Source organism: Cyrtonyx montezumae, unplaced genomic scaffold (genome assembly GCF_038088225.1).
Source record: "Cyrtonyx montezumae isolate F1298 unplaced genomic scaffold, pur_monq_1.0 scaffold_14, whole genome shotgun sequence".
Taxonomy (NCBI): Eukaryota; Metazoa; Chordata; class Aves; order Galliformes; family Odontophoridae; genus Cyrtonyx; species Cyrtonyx montezumae.
Window position 1 is genome coordinate 1,885,884 of NW_027071870.1, and position 17,789 is coordinate 1,903,672.

The following is a 17,789-nucleotide window of genomic DNA, read 5'->3' on the forward strand; positions in this document are numbered from 1 at the left end:
CACACCCTCAAACTCAGAGTGAAAAAAAAATACATACTATTATTTTCAAAACCTCACTACTTTATTTTTAACTTTCTTTTTTATCTGGTCTTTTTCAGTACAGCAACCACTCTGTATTACAGGGTGTATCCAAATTCAGAAGAAAGCTTCTGGCCAATTGTTCTTGAGGAACTTTCCAAAGGGCTGCTCTGCTCTGCTTAGGAGACTGAGAGTGCCACGTCGCTCGCTAGTTTTAAACACTGAGAAAACCATCATGGTTACTTGCGCAGTTCTTAATGTGGTTCTGGGTGGTAACTTTGGATTGCCAACATTGTTTTTTTTTTCCCCCAGCTGCAAGGACGTACCATAATTGTACTTGGCTGCATCAACAGAAGGAGTGCTAAACTGGATCACAGGGACCCTCTAGTGTCTCTAGCCTGCATGTTGCACAGCAGCAGCAATGCCTTCGCTCTGAGTAAGGCAGTTAGACATTGCACTGCAGTCTTCTGAGTTAAGTATCACAACTTCTGTTTCTTCATTTTATTTTATTTTATTTTATTTTATTTTATTTTATTTTATTTTATTTTATTTTATTTTATTTTATTTTATTTTATTTTATTTTATTTTATTTTAGTTTAGTTTAGTTTAGTTTAGTTTAGTTTAGTTTTATTTTTCCTCTTTAGGGCTTGAAATGCATTTCAGAGAAAGAAATCAAATCCTGCTGAATATTGTGGGTCAGCAGAACCGTTTTTCATCTATTCCAATGGATAAAATGAGGAAAGTATTTTGAGCTGTCTTTTCAGTATCCTGCTCCAAAGAAAATGAAAGCTGTACTTTTCAACATACTCACAAAGAATATGCTTTTCACCTTATTTTTTTTAAATACAAAGCAGAAACTGCTTTGTGTCAAGAATAAAAATGTTATACTTCAAAAGGATCGAGGTTTGCATTTTTGTAGATGTCTTCATGCCACTCTGAGATCATCCCATGTCCATCACTCTGTGGGAAAAAGCCTGTGCTTCTGCTCACTCTCAGTGCCTGGAGCTGGCAGCTGCAACACCAGGAGCTGCTGGGCTAGAGGGATCTTGGGGTCTCTGGGAGGGGTGGGGTCACCAAGGGATTTAGGAACTGCAGAGCTGAGAGTTAGGATGCCCTCATGTCAGTGGAGGGGCGTGGAAGTGAGTGGGGATTTCCAGCATGCTGGAGGAATCTAGAGAAAATGTAGTGGGGCTGCAGGCTGGGCTCCAGCCAAGGCTTAGGTGGTGGAAGCCCAAGAAAGGGAAAATGAGGGTGAGAAAGTGAAGCTGTGAGGCAGGGCTGGGGGTGTAAAGGCAGTGCTTGCCATGTACATACATCCCCAGCCACACATCTGTAATGGGGAATCATCGACAGGGGACCTCCAAAGTGGACTGCCTTTCTCCTGCTCTTTCTTCTGGGGTTAGAAATCTGCCCCTTCAGAGGGTCAGGCTCTGCCAAGGGCTGTGCTTCTGGGAAGAGTAGTTTTTCTAAGAATGCAGTCAGTCTTCGTGGTTTGATCCCACACAGAAGTGCAGTAGAGTTTCTTGCTGTGTTTGGACACTCCTGATTATATCCACAATTGAAAAGGTAAATGGGACAGAAGATTTTTGTAAATCTTGTGGTCTTGTCAGAATCCCAGGGTTATTTTTCTCACTTAGAAATAAAAATAAAAGAGGAGGAGGGCCTTAAGGAAACTTTGGGCTTGACTACATCTTAGTTTTCAGATAAATTCCTCAAAAGAACATCTAGCGGCAATAAGGGCAGGAAAGGAAGGAGGGAGGGGATGAGGAAAAAACTCTTTCAGATCATACTCCCTGGAAGCCTGATTTATGTGTATTCTGCTGCACAGTGTTTCATCAGGATGAATTTTTCTCTGAAGCAAGACTTTGCTTGATCACAACAGACTGTGAAAGCCTTTTTTTTACTAAATGGTTCAGCCCATGAAAAAAAGGAAGAAAGCTGGTAATAGTTCTGAATAAGAGGGAAAAAATCATTTAGTTTAGACAAATGAAATGTATTTCAAACTTTACCTCATAATTTCCTTATTTAAAATTTTAAAACATTGCAAAACCTAAATAAAAAAAAAATTCTTTCATGTTATCCCAAACATTTGTCCAAATCAAGAGGAATTCTATATAGTACTTCTCATCTTATACACCCATACTTGCAGCCCAGCTTCCAGGAGTGAATATAAACTCTGTCTATGTGCAGATTCATTGACAGAATGTAAGCCTGGACATGTCTTCTGACCCACAGATCATGGAAAAGAGAAAGGCTGGAAGAAATATATGCTTTAGTTTGAAAGAATCCCTGATCCATACACCAGGACAGCAAGGCTTAGCTTTGGTACTGTATAGGATGGAACAGACAGTGCAAGGAATAATTTTAAGCAATATGCATCAGAAGGGTTGAAATCTGACAAGAGTGTTCAAAAACACTTTTTTATTTTTATTTTTATTTTCTTTTGTGAAATTGAACTTTTTGAACCTTCATCATGCCAGTACATGCTCCTGTTCTGGAAAACTTGATTTGATTAATTGAGATCAAGAGAGCACTTTCATTCCAAGCCAAAATGCTTGTGTTCCATAATCACCTTTCCAGAAGGATAATATATTTTAGTAAACTTCAATGTACATAAGGTACTATATAGTTTTACTGTAGATAGCAGCCAGTATCTCCACAGTATGCATTTAACAAGACACAAGTTTTGTTCTTAACTTACAGTGCAAAAATGGGTGAGACCTTGTTAGTTACAAGTGGGCTGAGAGAAAAACTTGAGAGTTCTTCATGTGAAAGAGCGGGGAAATCCTCAATTATTTTCAGCCATGCTATAGGAAACAAGAAAAGTAGAAAAAAATAAAAACACTTGAGTAAAATGTTCTTCCTTGGAATGAATAGTCTATTTATTGGGACAGTAATGTTCAAGCCTTCAGAATTATTACTCTGATGAAGGATTTTGCATCAAATTACTTTTTTCCTAATGTTACTTAATTTCTGAACTTATGGCTTCAAGTTTTGCTTTTCATGACAATGACATCTCAAGTGCTACTGGTCTTGCACTGGAGTGATCAGCCATGTTATCAAAACAGATGTGAGTGTGCTCTGCCCACATAACAAACCATGCCCATCTCCACCCACTTCCAGCACTACAGTAAGTCTGGCTCCATGTTGTCTGTTGGATAAGAAGCAAAGTGGTCCTCAGCGCGTTCAGGATTAGCCAGGATATGCCAAGAGATGCTCCTGGTGCAACTGCCTCCACTATGCTTTTTCCAGTGTTTTGAGGAACCATCTCTCTGAGATATTTGCTGCTCCATCAGATCTGACTGAGGTTATTTACCAGTTTTTCATTTAACTGGGGGTGGAGGGACAATCTGACACACAGAAAAGTAATTGCACAAGCCTGTGGTTTAATGAAAATAGGGCTACCATACGATAAGTATAAGCACACTGTAGGTGTTCGATGTCTAAATCTCATTAACACTTTTGTCTGGTGTAAATCTGGTCTTTGCCCAAAAAGGAGATCTTCCCTTGACTTCTTGGTGATGACTGACAAAAGAAGAAGGAGTAATGGCCTAAAACTTGTACATAGGAAGTTGTATACTAACACGTGGGAGAACTTATTTATGGTAAGGGTGATGGAGCACTGGAACAGGCTGTCCAGAGGGGTTGTGCAGTTTTCTTCTATGTAGATATTCAAGACCCATGTGGATGCCTAACTGTGCGAGCTAGTGTAGGAAACCTCATAGCTGGAGGGTTGGACTCACTGATCTCTGGAGGTCCCTTCCAACCCCTGCAGTTCTGTGATTCTGTGATTCTCCTCACCTCTACTGACACAGCACTGAAGTGGCTCATGTGAACAAGATGACAAGGCTAATTAAGCTGAAAGCAAGTTGATTATCTTCTGGGTTAGCTGCCCAAGCCTCTCTATTTGCTTGTTCACTGCAAAAGAGCCCTCTGACCTTCATCTGACTTGCTCTGCCAGAAAAAAAGTCTGATTCTTTAATAGCATGGCATGAGGAGCAGCTCTTGCCACTAGCTGACTGTTAAGTTTGGAGACCTCATTCAGACCAGACTGTTCTAATACTTTTTCAGAAAAAAATCTCTGAAGCCTGGGCTGCAAGAAGAGGAATAAAGGGATATGTGCATCTTGAGAAGAGTTAGGAAGATCTGCCAAGAGTTTGGATACAGCTCCCTCTGCCTATGAACAGTTTTGCAGCAATCTCCTCTTACGCCACCAACACTTGTTTGTGAGGTACTCCAGAAGGGAATTGTAGCAGCCCCTTTTGGCCTCTAAAAACAGTCACCACAGAGGAGATGAGGCCTTATGATTAGCAGAATAATAAATACATAGAAATCTGCCCCCCAGAACTTCCCATGGCCCTGTATTTTTTATGTCAACCTACTCACAAAGGCCTGGTTTGGAGAAAGCGGGCTAGTAGGCATTTACTAGCAGAGATATGAAACAGCATTGTCTGTTTTTCCTCTGAATGCTATCAGATCTTAATGGAACTGAAGTCCAAGCTGCTGTGCTTTAAAACACACCTCTGTCCTGCCAGTACTGCTGCTGTGGGGATGTATGCAGTCTATGCTGGGTTTTTAGAAACAGCTGCAGTGTTTTGTAGCTGTGACTGCTTGCAGCTTAATATATCTTCAAAGGCAAACAGACTGTTTGTCTCTCCTCAAGGAGAAGAGCCATTACACATTAAACGTGTAATGGCCTGCATTAATGTTCAGATTTCTGTTTTTTTTAATCATAAATTTGCTATTTTTCTATTCATCATGTCAAATTATGAAAATTGAGAATGCATCACATATTTTTTTCCTTTCATATGCGGGATATCAACAAAAACGAAGTTCAAAGTGACAGTCTCACAGGTAATACGCCCATGAAAATCATAGCAAATTAAATAAGCATTTTCATGATGAAAACCATAGGTACAATGATATCTCCAGGTATGAATGATACAGTACAAGTCACTGGAGTTATTCCAGATTTCAATTTATGTTATCAAGATCTAGATGTCGTCCAGCATTAAGAATGAATCATGTGATCTGTGGGTCCCTCCACCCCATTAGCCACAGAAGTAGGTCAAACTGGGCTGGAGCCATGTCGACTGATTTGCAGTAATGAAAAATATACATTACTCTTTCATCATAAAAAACATGTTACCTTAATCTGCAACAAGTGGGAGCACTTGGCAAACAAAAACATAGGTGCACTTTAAGTCTTTTATTAATAAACAATTAGTTATAATCACTTGTTTAAAAAGTAAATGAAAACTAGTACATTGAATTATTCAGCTTCAGATTTTGTTCAGGCTTTGCATAAATGTTATGCAAGAGAATGATAAAAACATGGAAATTTGTGACTCAAAACACCACCCTATTTCTATTTAGTATGTTAGATAAACAAGGTTTTAGTAAAGTAGCTAACTAATGCATCATTGCTGAAAACCAAGAGGTCCTACATGGAGCTGTGAGTAGCAGATCAACTGCTTTGCACATATACGGTCTCTCTGTGTTGTAGGAAATACAAAGTCAGCTGCTTTGTGTAAAGATTTTAAGGAAATCGCTGAAAGACACTTTTCATTTAATGACTGAATGAGAACATCTAAAATTATAGCCCTTCTACAGACCAGATAACTTGTGAAACTCACAGTAACCTCAGAAGTATGTAATTGCATGCTCTTGGCAAGTAAAATGCTTCCTACCTTTAATTCTCTTTCAAGACTTACACGGTTGCTGAAAGGATAGAAGGAATACTCTGCCTTACATGCAGAGATGTACAGAAACTGTGCATACACAACTTTACAAGCTTTAACCTCTTGTATAGTATTCCTAACAGTGAAGTGCAGCCAGATACCATGTAGTTGTCAGAAACACCACATGGTGTCTGTAGTGCAAAAGAAAAGAAGTCATATGAAATATAACCCAATTAAAAAAAAATATTATTTTTCTGGAAATCTGACTACACTTGCACAGTGGAAAAAAAGGAAGCATTATTACAATTAATGAAAGCAATCAAAACATTTGCTGCTTTCTAATAAGTATATTAGAAGAAAGAGTCAAGGGATGAAAGCTTGGAATTATAGGAAGACATGGCTGAGGAGGGGCTCCAAGGATTACCTGGTTCTGCAGCTGACTCCGATGTCACTTTTGAGAAGTGCTTAAGAAGAATGTATGAGCAAGAAGGCAAGAAGGAATAGAAATAAGATTTTATTGCAGTGTCTTCCAAGGATTTTCACTGATTTTTTAATTCCCTTGAACCAAGTCTTTCACACTTAATTTTCCATCTCTGTGGATTTACAGACTCATTCTTTCCTTTGTTCTTTCATCATACTCCCATGAACTTTGTCCAGCTGATCCACATCTTCATGCACGTGTAGAGCTGGGGCTGAACTCAAACCTTTAATAGAGAAGAGAATAGGGAAATTGATTTTGTATTTTGCTAGCTCTCATCTATTATTCATCTTTGAATGGTAGTTGCATCTCCTTAATACATTTACCTTATTCAGTTTGCCACTCTTTCCTAATCTTTTTCCATGTAACTGCCAGAGCATTTTTTTGTCCAATTAATTTTCCTGGACCAAATGAAGCACTTTATTCTTGTTCTTGCAGCATGATTCTTCAGAACATATCTCCAACTTTTAAGGATTTTGTTGAACTCTGGTTCTCAGCATGGCTGCAGATTTTCTCAGGGTGGCAGTATCTTCAGATCCAGGTGATGTTACTGAGGATACTTGGATGTAGCTGAGACCTCTTAAGAATCTTAGCGCAGTCTTCCATTTTTATAACTAATCACTTACAGTTATTCACTGAGAAAGATTTTCTGTGCACCCTTCCATGGTTCAAGATAAGTCATGCTTATCAAGTGTGGCAGTGGATTAGTCATTGCTAATTTTTTTTCTATATAATTTCGAATTCTTTGTTCAATCATGACTAGCATTTTTTCCAAGTTAACTGAAGTTGAGCTGTTAGCTTCCTCAGTTCTTTATCATTTTTTAAAGATAATCCTCTTATATGCTGCTGACTTACTTTTTCCTCCTCGAGTAACTAGAAATTGTTTGCAGAGCTGGGAGTTATTATCTAACCCATTTAAGTAATGTGGGATTAAGTCATCAGACTCAGATGATTCAAATGATTGTCTCAAATACTCAGGAAGAAGTCTTTCTTTTCTGCCATACATTAATCATTTGACACCAATTGCTGGCACTCTTTTTAATGACAATTATTATAGTGAAAATCATTGCTTCGGTCTTCTTTTAACTTTTGCTTGTATTCTGTTAGTTACAGCTCATTCTACTCTTGCCCTTTCCAAGCATTTGTGCTATACCTATGTCTTCATCTTTAGTAGCCTGGTCTTTCTTTTTGCTTTTTTCTTACAGTTGAACTCCATTATGATTTTTAACAAGTTTGTCAAAATGGTTTTACATTACTTCCTGAACCTCTTCCAAAAAAGTAACTCTTACTACTAATCATTTTTTTCCTTTAGTATAACAGAAGATAATATCAACAAATCCACCTGAGTTTATGGGTGCCTGACTTTCTAAAATCGACTGTTCTAGCTTTTCTGATGATGTTGAATTTTGTCATTTAATGGCCATTTTCACCCTAGTTACTTTCTACTTTGAGAGAAATCTTTTTATGTCGTATGCAGAAGATCATGCCTTTTAACTTTTTCCATCTACTATGTCACAGATTATTACCAATCCATTCTAGAGGTTTGGTGGGTGGTCTGTACTCCCTGTCTAGTTAGTATTTGAGTAATTCAGGTTTCCAGAAATGACAAAAGGTACTCCATGGATAATTTTGTAAGACCTCTCAAAAATACTCGTGTCTCTTGCTCCTATGTTCATTGGTATCATGAAGTGTATTTCCTCTTTAATTATCGCTGAGAAGCTTTCATAAAAGCACAGTGCCATCTAAATCAGATGTATCCTTGTCTTAAAGGGCAAACTGTCTTTTTTGTCATGTCTCTCCCTTCTCAACGAGCTATACTGTTTTAGAACAACATTAATTCCCACAAGTTACCTCATAAGTCTCTGTCAAGCAGTTCTGTCAAGCTATGGCCACGGGTAAGTAAAGGCACACAAGACAAGCAGAAGTGGCTAAAACTGGTTGATGCCAGTTACAAGACTCTGACTCAGTCTTTGTTTCAAGTTATGGTTTGATGTTAGACTGTCGTGTCCTTTGCTGGAATGAGCTGGTACATTAACCATATTTACACATTTCCAGTTAAAACAACACTCAGTATAACTGATTTTCAGGAATAAACTTATTTTTCATTTCCAAATACTCTTGCACTTAATGAACAAACTATTTAAATGAACAGTTTGTACATTGTGTAAGATCTGTGTGAGTGTGTTTGAGATGTGTAATCATCTGAAATGTAAGTATAGAATGAAAGGGAAGTGGAACTTGATCCTGCCAGCCTTCATTTTTGTAAATAACCCGTTATTTTTTCTGATCTGTGCTGAGTGATGCACAGCAAGGTCTTCAAATTTAGAGGAGGATTTCTGTTCTCACTGAATAATAATAAAGTGATTACTTTTGTTAGTGAGCTGGTGGTTGAATGATTTTCTTGTCAATGTTTTTAAGGTATTTATTTTCTTCTCAATTCCATTCTGTCTTTTGGGGGTTCCTCTGGAAGCTAGTACAGAAGGACTCAAGAATTCTTTATAAAAACCATTGTAAACATAGACTATTTAATCAGGTACCCACATCGCATTCACAGCTGAATGCTTGATTCTGGAGCAGCATGAGGATATTAATGAGGAGAATTATAATAAGAATAGAAATCTCTGACGGTAAAGCTCAACTGAAAAAAATTCACCAGTCAAGCTACTAAGTTCTCTCTATAATATTTCAGTTATCTTTCTAAGGAGACTTTCATTCTTTAATATGTTTTTGATAGCTGAAAGAAAAGAGAAGGCCCTAGTCCCAGCACTATGTCCAACACACCAAGTGACAATGCATTGTCTGATTGCAGAGGTTGCTGGGAACGGCAGCTGTATACTGTAACCAACTTCTAAACTCTGCAGGTTTTAGATGAGTACTGTGGTTGCCTGGAGGTTTGTGGAAATACTGTTAAAAGCATTGGAAGGTGTCTGTAAATCTCATTGCTTATGATTAGCTAAAAGTGAAGTTTATTACAATTTTTCCCAAGGCAATACTGACAAAACCCGTGTTGCAGTGTTGCACTATCTAAACAGATTTAAAGACAATACAGAAGAAAATATCCAGCAAGCCCTGGCATTTTTGTCTTGAGTAATCTTGAATAACTACAGACTGGGAGCCACACTCACGAAGTACCACTGAGGCCAGAGAAGCCCTTACTTCCCAAGTTGTGGTAGTCCTAGATCCAGCCCTCGCTGCTAAGAAGCAGCCATCAAAGTTGTAGCAGTATCTCTGCCTGCTGACACCCATACCACCTGTGCTACAAGCCTGTCCTGAACAAATGAGCTACAGAGCCCATTTCTTTCCTACAGGGAGCTGCACAGTAAAAGCAAGTCCTAATCTTAGTCCATTGGGAAGCAAAAAGCACATCAAAATTATTCTGTGATAAATGTTATCTTCTCTTTCCATGACAGATTCCTATGGGCCATTGGGAGACCAGACATGCAAGTAGTATCAGTTGCTGGGAATGGGTCACTCTGGCAGTAGTGAGGAGCAAAGATTTGTGATGGTTATGGCAGGAAATGAATAGGCTATGACTACTTCTAAGATGCCTTCAGGTACTTATCTGTATCTGAACTGAGACTGGAAAACTGAAGGCTCTATTCAGCAGACACTATTATTTTAAGTAGTATTGCAGCGTAGCAAGACCATCGGGCACATTTTATGAAATCAACCAGCCACAACTGTCAGGGGCCTAGTTCCCTGAATCTTAAGTGCTTCAAAGAAGGAGCACAAACATTTTGAACTAAAAAGTCTCAGGTCAACCTTTTCATGCTGAAATGTCCAATCTATGTTTGAATGAGGAGCCTGAAGTACTAGAGTGAAGTGAAAAATAGAGTGAAAGGCCTTGACTTCTGTAGCATCAATGTTCACCCCAAATCTATCATCCAACTTGGATTTTTTTTTTGTCTTCATCTCTGTTTCAAGTAGCATAGCATACAAAATATGCCTATTTATATCATACAGGGATGATATAATATAATATATCATAATATAATACAAATTTAGCACAGTGCTCATAACAAGCATATGAAGATGTGTTAAATATCCTGATATTTCTATGCATTATATGTACTCTTATTTTTTCTTTATGGTAATAACACCTCACAGATAAACATTTTAGAGTTGAAGTAACCTGCTGTAAAATATTCTACCTGGTATATCTCACACTATATTAAGAGTATTATCATTTCCATGATCTCATGTTACTTCTACACTATTGAATTTAATGAAGGTGCTATCTGAAACAGTATGGTTGCAAAATAATAGTGGGGGATTTTCATTTCTCATTCTATTAGATTTTCTCTGACATTTCTGCTTAGATGGTATCACTGTTTTCTAAAGTATATATTCACTGTGTATTCTAAAGTGTGTATTTCACTGTGTATTTTGTAGATACACAGTGCTGAGGTTTTGGTTGGTTTCTTTGCAGGGCTTGAGTGGAAAGAGAGCACACCCTGCTGGCAGCAGCCTTCCAGAAGTTTTAAGTAATGCTATGAGAAGCAAAGCACTTTCAGAATCATTAACTAGAGGATTGGTCCAAAAGTTATTGCTCACTGGAGCCACTACAGTGAGTCAAAACTTTATAGCTAACCATTTGTATTTTAAATCAGATGTATTTAGAGATATGAAGCATTTAACAATTTCAGATATTTAAAATACATGGCTGAAATGCATCATTTTGCTTATAAGTGGCAGATCTCTCAGGATACTGGGGGACTGCAGTGCAGTTAGTGAAAGATTCCTATCACTGGTACAATGCTCCAACTCACCTCACTCAAGAAATTGAATCAAGTGACTTGTGTGTAACTTATGAACTTTTAACATTCAATCTCCTTCCTTAGGCTGAGAAGACTTTTTTTCAGAACTTCTTTTTGTCAATGCAGAAGGTGCGTAGTCTGAGTCACAGTAAACTAAAAATAAGTACAGCTAAATCTTAAAAATGTCTCAGAATGAAGGTTGTCACAATTAAAAAGCAGCCAGGTGAACTAGTCCGGTAGTTTACGCTTGACAAGTCAACCTAAAAAATGACTGAATTTGGAAGAATTTAATGTAATCCCAGTTAGTAGTTTGGTGTCATTCAGTCCTGTTATAACTTGTTGAGTCAGTTTTGCTTAGCTACATATGCAAAGCATACCCACATTGTTTTCCAGATCCTAGTAAATCTTAACTGTTTCTCCAGATTGCTTTCTTAACCATGCTCTGGAACAATGCTTCATCTGTCCTTTGTCTGGTCTTGCACCTGGCTATAGGAGCATTTAAAGGATGTTATGAGTGTGCCATCTTCAGTCCCTAGTGAACAGGTCATGGTTTGGCTCAAGGACCTCAAAGTCTTCAGTTCTTTGCCATTTCAGCCCACATGAGCCCTGACAAACATCTTTGTCACAGGAGGCTCTAGAAGTTATCTCAGGAAGTCCATCACTACCTTGCTACTCAGTCAAATCCTCCAGCATCACATATTTAGCTATGAATGCCTCTATTATTGACTCCAATGTTAACTTTTTCCTAAGCCAGCTTCAAATTTGAGCATACATCCCGAGGAATCTTATACTAGACATACAACATGTAGTTAAATGAGCTCTTTGTTTTACACAGTAGCAATTATATTCTAACTCATTTATTCTACTTAATCATGCATAGTTGTTCTTTGAAATACTATTTGTGTGTGTGCGTGCATCTGTTTTTTTTTTTCTTTTTATTTTTTTTTCTTTTTTTTTTTTTATGGTTTATCTCATAAATATCATTAACATGTATGTTTACATTTGGAAAGCTACTGTTACTGATTTTGGTATTCTCTGCTTTTGACTCAGAAATGTTTTTTTCTCATTCCAAATCCTAGACGTGCTCTGCGAGAAGCAGAAAGATGTTACTGGTTTCATTCTGTGAGAGGCTAAGTGCCTCTTTCAGTGGGAGTTGCCCACCTTACCAATCTGGAATAGGAGAAAAACCCACCAAACCAACAACAGATTACTTTTATTTGGCATTAGCTGAAATGCATGAGAAATTTCAATAGGAAAGAAATTATTCAGGTTGAGGGAAGCTAGACAAGTTAATTGCATCCTTCAACTTGCAGCATCCATGTAGGTCCTAATTAAGCAAACAACCTTCTTTTTGGAGGTTATGTTGTGAGGGCTGCTATCATGTGATTCTTTCAGTTGGCTGTGTAGATGATTTTGGTGCTTTTCTATGAGTGGTTGAAGCTCACTACTTTTTTTCTGCTGCAGATCTTCCCACTGATGATTAGAACTACTGAAGTATCTGAGGTGACAACAGTTTTGTCAGTGATACTCCAATACAAATAGGCATGCTTAAGAAGATCCACTGCAGAAGCAGGGACATTATGCCTTTACAGGACACAGCAATCCAGTCTGGAAGAGGCCCCATGCAGGGAGCATACCTCACCTGTGCTCTCACCTAGCCCTGTGGGGTGGCTTTGTAAAACATTGACTTCTCCTGCCAGTCTTCAGTTGTCCTTTTCATTTCCTGACATTCTTATAAAAGTAATATGCTAATGTTTTCCACAGTGGAATTCACTGTTACTTACGTTTTGTTACTGGAATAAGTTTAGATTTATTCTGTTAGAATGACATATGGAAAAATCTCCTGTGCTTATTGTATTTGATATTCCAGCTTATAGTGGCTTTAGGTTTCTTGTATGCTTAGGCAATCCCCAAGTCACAAAAGCCCTACATTATTTTTTATTTAAAGCAAGGTTTATTCTGAGAATTCTCTAAGAGGTATTTTTTTTGTGCCTAATGTGATTCAATTGGTCTTCCTGCAGAGCAAGACTAAACCAAGCTATGCTAACTATGCCTGTTACTGAGAAAATTTTAGGGCTTGTTAAACTGAAAGATACAATGCAGTAACTGTCAGTTCTACTTTTTGATAAACAATGAGCAAATGAGGGTGTTATATTTAATAAAATGGTCCTTATGTGAGAGAATAAATTAATCATTGTAATCACAATGATTTAAGGCAATGATTTATGTAATGATATTGCCTGGAACATCTATGATCATAACCCTCGTGGTTTTTCCCTAACACAGAGAATTTGCCCTCATTTGTAAAAACCAAATTATCAAAATACAACATAGCAAATGACATTTTCCACTCAGAAGAAAACTGAAGAGAAAGGAAACCAAGAACAGGGAGCTTAAAGTTGTACTGGATGATTTGGACTTGGAAGGTGCTCATCTGGGGCAGAGATAACAGAGGTTAGAGACCCCTTAGAGAATACTGGTATACATGTATGGATTACATAGGAAGATTGTGACCAGCAGAATGAAGAATGTGATCATCCCACCTTCTTACGTGGTAGAGCCACATCTCTTCCTGGCTTGGGTGCCTAATTCAAGAAGAAAGTGGTGCAGCAGCAGAAGCCTGCAACAAATGAGCACAGGCCTGTGAGGAAAGACTGGAAATTCTGTGCTTTGTTGAGATGAAGAGCAAACAGGTGAGTTATCAGATATCTAAAGCTTCTGGAAGAGCCTTCACAAAGATAATGTTAGTGGCAGATCACAGAACCATAGAATGGTTTGGGCTAGAAGAGATCTTTAAGATCATCTAGTTCCAAACCCCTGCTATAGGCAGGGACACCTCCCTCTAGACCAGGTTACTCACAGCCCCATCCAGCCTGGCCTTGAATGCTTCCAGGGAGGTGGCATCCACAACCTCGCTGGACAACCTGTTCCAGTGTCTCACCACCCTCACAGTAAAGAATTTCTTCCCAATATGCAGTCTAAATCTACCCTCTTCCAGTTTAAAGCCGTTCCCCCTTGTTCTGTCACTACATGCCGTTACAAAAAGTCCCTCCTCAGCTTTCCTGTAAGCCCGCTTCATGCCATAGCAAGGAACATCAGTCACATATTGAGCTTGGGAGGCTTATGTTGGGTGTTAGGAAAATGTTTACATGACTAGCACAGAACAGGAAGAGGTTGCTTGAGGAGTTAATGGGATCTCCATCTTTGGAAGGTTTCAACAGTGGTCTAGATTAAGCCGCAACTTATCTTGTGTTGGCAAAAAACTGCTTCAGGTAGATGTGTGAATTAAATAAGATTTTGTCTGATTGATACTTCTATGGCTTCATATAGACATTTCTACTTCTACTTCCTTGTCTTTACTGAACCTAGTTGAAGTAATTAGTGAATGTGAAACATCTGCAAAACATGTATGTTTTCACAATCTGTTTTTTATTGTCAGGTTTTCACATCCGCAAAATTTTTAATTTTTAATCCCAAAATATATTTTCCACCAAAATTCTATTTCAGTTCTGTTCTAAATTCAATGAATAACAAAAGTGTTTTTGAAAAACCAACATCTTTTGCTTAATATTCATCCTCTTGCCTTGAAAGTAACTCTAGAATATAGATTCCAGCCTTTGCTTTCTGTGTTAGTAGTTAGTGCTTCTCCTCTATTCCTCCTTTCTTTTCCGTCTTCTTACATAGCCTAAAAAGGTTTTTATGGTAAAGGGTAAAAATTATCATTTTAGAAAGCATGAGGCAAGCTTACGTTGCTATGGAACTGTTTGCTATAATGGTAATACATAATTATGTATTAAGATAATAGAGCGCTATACTCCCTGAGAGGAAGACACACAGAAATCTTGCCAAGTGCAAAGCATGGTGCAACATAAATATTTAAACACAAGTATAAACCGCTAAGTATTCAGAAACATCTGTTTCAGAAGAATTTTAGCTACGTACGATGAGACAGTAAACATGAAAGAAACGTATTTTTGTAGATGTTATTTCAAAATGTATGCCTAATGCATATTGTTACCATGATCATGGTAATGTGAAAGGAAGAATCTAGAGAGAAAAAGAAATAAAATAATTCAATAAATTAATCAATAGCTAGCATCTGTGGTAGCCTCAACATTTTTGAGAATCTCTGAGGATTTGTGAGCAACTCAGGACAGATACTGGGAAACTTTGATTTTATAAATCACACCTTGAAGGGCATGAAATGAAATAGCTTGCAGACAAATGAAATTGAAAACCTAGAACAGATAGGAAAAAGGGTAAGTATGGATAGAAAAATTTAATCTAAATTTGCTCTAAGACAAGTAGTTCTTTACAGTCAAGATTATCCACGGTTCCTCTATGCTCTCATTCATTTCTTTAGAACTCATTCAGCTTCAGTAGTCACCAAGTCTAGTGACCTGTTTAAAGACTTGATCTAGAAAGAAGGGCACAGTGGAGTGTTAGGAAGTTTTACCCAAATCGTTGATCCGAAAGGTCACAGAATTCTGCATCACTGATTTTACTGAGCTCACATAAACATTAGAAGGGTAAAATCATCATGAGCCTTTCCTATTCACCTGTCATGTTCAGTAAATCTACAAAAAATGTGAAATGCCATCATTCCTTGATTAAAATCATGAAGCCAGCACAATATAAATTCTTCAAGGCAAGGGCTCAGTCCAACAGTGAAGTGGGGATTCTGGCTGGAGCCGTATGTGTTACTGTGATACAAACACTGAAAATGTAAAATGTACAGATGGAGCAGCTAAGCACGATTCAGGGTAATTTTCATTTCCAGATGAATGAAATTCAGATGAAAGAATCCAAACTGGATACAGCTCCTGTCTTCTTGAACTTTCAGAGGTCTCCATCGTACACAGAACCAATGTTACTGCATAGCACCTATCCCCTGCTTCTAGCAGTGCCATGCAAAAACTAGAGAGTATTGTCTAAAATAATGGTCAGTTTGGGTTCTCTTCCATGTAACTGCACATGCAGAAAATAGCTGAATGGCAAATTGGTTCTTTTCAAGTTTCCTAGCAACAAAACATGTAATGCAGCAAGCAACTTGTCAGGCTGTGTACTGTGAGCATCTGAAATGATGAGTTATACACAAAAAAACACTCTTTATATAACAGATACTTGTTCTAAGACTGAACAATGCCTGCAGGACTACCCTGTGAAAGTGAAGCAGAAATACTAAAAGTTATGGCCCTCAGCATGCTGTTACTAAATCGTTATCCTCTCTAGTTTGTCATTTTCAGATAACAAAAGAGGGGAAATTCATACCAGGAGGAACAAAAGCTTCTTGGTTCTTTGGTGATGTGTTTGCTGTATAGACAACCATATTGTTAATGGGGCTTGAAGGAGAGTGTGTGGCTGAGCAGAGCAATGGATGTAGTCTGACCTCAGTGAGGCATTTGACATTGTCTCCCATAATGTCCTTGTAGGTAAGCTTAGGAAGTGTGGGATAGATGAGTCAAGAATCAGGTGGGCTGAGAACTGAGACCTGGAACTGTTCAGCCTGGAGAAGACTGAGTGTGGATATTATAAACACTTCTAAATATCTACAGGGTGGGAGTCAGGTGGATGGGGCTGGGCTATTTTCAGCAGTGCCCATTGACAGAACAAGGGGCAAGAGGCACAAGTTGGAACATAAGAAGTTCCATAAAAACATGAGAAAAAGCATTTTCAACTTTAATGGTTTTGAGCCCTGGAACAGGCTGCCCAGAGAGGTCGTAGTTTCCTTCTCCAGATATGTACAAAACTCACCTGAGCACTTCCATGTGCAGCCTAATGTAGGGAACATGCTTTAACATTGGTGGACTAGATGATCTCCAGAGGTCCCTTCCAACCCCTACAATTCTGTGATTCCACGGCAAATAGGGGTTATGAATATCTCTTTAAAGTCTGGTCAAATATCATGCCAAAAAAATTCCCATTAAATCATGATCGCTGTTAATACTGTGCTGTTCTGACTCAAATGCTGAAAAATGTAACTGTGCTTTGGACCTGTGGGGATTTTTTTTTTTAATTTGATGTACTTTGAGAGCAGTGCTTCCTGTTGGCTTTTGTTTGTATAACATGAGCAGAGCAGGAGCCCTGAAGGCCCAGCTGAGTTTGTGCATCAGTCATCCAATTTACTCAGCCTTGGCATCTTAGTAGTGCAGAGATTTTCAGGTGTTTTCTGCTATCAATTGCCCACTGCTCTGCTCTGTGTAGCTATGTGCTAGCACACCTGCCTGGCTGTCCATACATCCTGTCTCTTCCTTGTGGGACCAGTGGCTCCTGAAGACTGGCTGCTGCCCCAAGCAGCTTGCTGCACATTCAGCTCGATTGGCTTGTAATTTACATCATGACTTATGAACACCGATGTAAGAAAATCAGGATGCCCTTCCTATGAAGCAGGAAAGGAGTTTCCAAGACTATTTATCACCTTTTCTGAGGACTTCAGAAGAACTTTATGGCTGACTTTCAATATTAAGCAGTGGTTCTTCCTTTCTCTTATTTAATGTGTGAGATTTATTTTATATTGAATTTCCTGATGGATTATTCTGACTGCAAGCCTCAGAACAATCATGCTCCATTTTATTAATCTCCATCCAACATGACCATTCTCATGCCTGGCACCCTTTTCTTCATAGTATTTCCACTATGAAAACCCTGTTCCTTTCACTTGCACATATTGTTCCTGTCACGTTTTGCAGTACTTTGATGATGTAGCTGAATTTCTTCAGAGACTTGTGTTTCTTGAGGATTTTTGCTTTTAGCACTCTCCCCTACAGTTGTTAGGATGTGTTTTATATAGCTGAAGGAGGAGACAACTTTGCAGCATACTTTAGCTTCAAGGATTAATAAATAGGAGTTTCAGAG